General features: G+C 41.1%; 1 protein-coding gene across 1 annotated transcript in view; it reads left to right on the top strand.

Moving 5' to 3' along the window:
* The first annotated feature begins 104 nt into the window (after window positions 1-104).
* The window catches only part of sgk2a (serum/glucocorticoid regulated kinase 2a), a 49,889-nt gene continuing 46,819 nt past the window's right edge, over window positions 105-3,174 (top strand). The window contains exon 1 of the mRNA XM_043710674.1: window positions 105-193. The gene's annotated coding sequence lies outside the window, so the exon portion shown is untranslated. The remainder of the gene's footprint in view (window positions 194-3,174) is intronic.

Below are 3,174 nucleotides of genomic sequence, written 5' to 3'. Positions count from 1 at the left end.
GTCGCTATGCGGAGTGACCGCCAGAGAGCGGCAGACTCCAACATTTACGACCGAGAGCCAACAGATTTTGATCAAAATTGTTTAATAGAAGCTCAGGGCTGAATGTGTTGGAAATCTGGGATGGGACAGAGAAAAACCCATCAAGGGCTGGAAATTGCAGGTTCTGGAAGCATCGATAGAGAGAGAAACAGAGGTAACATTTCAAGTGAACTGTGTTCTGCAGAACTGGTTGCTTTGCATCCCATGACCGAATTAGAAATGACGTCAAAAATTATACTGTTATTAAACTGCAAATAGGCCGTGTGGCGAGGAAATTATATCCCGTGGATTGAGTGTTGACGCAATAGCTGAACATGCAATAAAGTCTAACAATTCAGTTCAAGGAAGTGCAAGCTGATAACGACATGTGTGGTACTTAGGTTAGTGATAGTGAAAACAGTCTTCCCATAACCGATGAAAGCTAAGGGGAAAGAAGCCGCAACGAGGGAGAAAGAGAGTGAATTAGGTTCGACGCACAGGAAGGGCAATGAGAGGAAAAAAAGAGAATGAGTAAGGCAGAGAGAAGATAAAAGAGAATTATGAAGAAAAAATCTACTGCCTTCAGGAATGGGTATTCAGTTATTTTTTTCTCCCTGACCAAGAGATGTTGATTTGCGTTTGTACTATCCTGTTCATTTCCAGGTTCAATGTAACTATAGCTGTATCAATATGTCCTTCATGAGATGCTTATGATAGGTATAAAGACCTCATATTCCATCTTACCCCAGCATCACTGAAGCATGACATGCTATTGAAAGCATACTGCACTATTGTGATCTTTTAGACCAGACATCTGATGTATAATGTTCACTTTAGCTGTAATAAATGTCAATAGATGTAAGAAAATAAATGTAATACATTGTTAGCTGCAATAAACACCTGTTGATTCTTCAATATTACAATATACATGCTTTGTTTCTTATAAAAACCACTACTGCAGGCAAAATACATCATCATGGCAACGTGGGCCATCTACAAATTACTCCACTATCTTGGGGTAAATGGGTGGAAAATTAATTTCAAGACCAATGTTGAAAAGTGTGGTTCTGGAAAAGCTCTCCGCCGTCCCCACTGACCTATCACCATCACGCTCCACCTGCATCTACCTATGCCTTCCCCGCTACCTTTCCCCCAACCCCACACCACCCTCCTATTTATCTCTCATCCCTCCCCAATCCTGATGAAGAGCTTATGCCTGAAACATTTGAGTCTCCTGCTCCTCAGATGCTGCCTGACCTGCTATGCTTTTCCAGTGCCACACTTCTTGACTCTGACTCTCCAGCATCTCCAGTCCTCACTTTCTCCTAATTGAAGATTAACCAGACAACAGCTTTGGACATCTGCAGAAATTTGAACAGTCTGCAGCATCAGTTCCCATGAGTACAGACTCACACGGTCTCACATAGGGAATTAAGCACCAAGGAGCAGGGAATTTGGCTCCAAAGGACAGGTCAAACCCCAGAATAAAACACAGGTGACCAACAAGATGGTATAATCACAACACTGGCAACAAGGAAAGTGTTAAGAAGATGCACAAAAGCAAACACGTGAGTGAAGTTCAGAATTAAGCAAAAGACAAATTTCAGAAGATAGCCAGGCTTTCTATATAATTAACTCACATACAGTGTCAATGGTATAAGATGATCAGAAGCTATAATAAACAACCATTAATATATGTCCTGAAAAGGCAGGGCAACACATACTAAAAACTAAAACTGATATGGAAGTTGGTGTCAACATATTACCAATACGTACAGTCAGTTCTACTATTATGTGATAGTTTCATTCTCATGCAATCCCGTGTTATAAGAAAATTGTGTAATAGCAGCACCATTTAAACTAATGGAGCCAGAGTGGCGTTATAACCAATACAGTACATGCTTTAAAACTTTGCGCTTTAGAAACAGTGTCCCCAATTCATTAGTCATGTTACAGTGAATTTGTGTTAACAAAACATTATAGCAAAACAACCTGTATTCTGAGGGACGTCTACCTCAGCAAGTGGCACTACATTTGATTTGATTTGATTGATTGATTGTCATGTGTGCCTAAGTACAGTGTAAAGCTTTGTTTACGAGCAGTACAAGCAGATCACAGTACAACATATGCCTTGATTGGTGAGTGGACTGAAGTAAGAAGTTGGGATGTCATGTTGTGGCTGTACAGAACATTGGGTTATTTGGAATATTGCATTCAGTTCTGATCTCTCTGCTACAGGAAAGATGTTAAACTTGAAAGGGTGCAGTAAAGATATACACGGATGTTGCCAGGGTTGGAGTGTTTGAGCTATAGGGAGAAGTTGAATAGACTGGGGCTGTTTTCCCTGGAGTGTTGGAGGCGGACGGGTAATCCTATAGAGGTTTAAAAAAAATCATGAGAAGCATGGAGAGAGTAAATAGATAAGGTCTTTTCCACAGGTAGGGGAGTCCAAAATTAGAGGGCATAGATTCAAGGTATGAGGGGAAAGATATAAAAAGGACTTAAGGGGCAACGTTTTCACGCAGAGAGTGGTGCGTGTATGGAATGAGCTGCCAGAGGAAGTGGTAGAGGCCGGTACAATTACAACATTTAAAAGGCATCTGGGTGGGTACATGAATAGGAAGGGTGTAGAGGTTTATGGACCTAATGCTGGCAAATGGGACTAGATTATTTTAGGATATCTGGTTGGCACGGACAAGTTGGAACAAAAGGTCTGTTTCTGTGCTGTGCAACTCTTATGACTGTGACTCTAAATATGAGAGACCATTCACACTGTGTATCAAATCTTCAATTCCTTGCATTGGCAGAATCACACTGCACTGGCAATACACAAACTCACCTTACCTTCCTGAATTCTTCTACCTGGCAGATACCAATGGTCCAGCAGTGGCAGGACAACAATGCGCCCAGATCTTGGTGTAGTCACAACCCATGACATTCAAATGTACACCTGCGGTGCAGCAACAGACCACACATGATATAATTAAATTAGTCAAATAATTCTAAGGATATGACTTTAAGTGAGATATAAGACAGGTACCAGGATGCTTACATCTGATATGCTGAGCAGATTACCCAACCCTGCCAAAGTTCAAGATATCCCTTTTGATCTACACATTGATACTGTGGACTATAAAGTTTGAAAACATCTCATGG

Source organism: Chiloscyllium plagiosum, chromosome 20 (genome assembly GCF_004010195.1).
Source record: "Chiloscyllium plagiosum isolate BGI_BamShark_2017 chromosome 20, ASM401019v2, whole genome shotgun sequence".
Taxonomy (NCBI): Eukaryota; Metazoa; Chordata; class Chondrichthyes; order Orectolobiformes; family Hemiscylliidae; genus Chiloscyllium; species Chiloscyllium plagiosum.
Note: the sequence above shows the minus strand (reverse complement) of the source record. Positions and strands in the feature narration are given on the sequence as shown.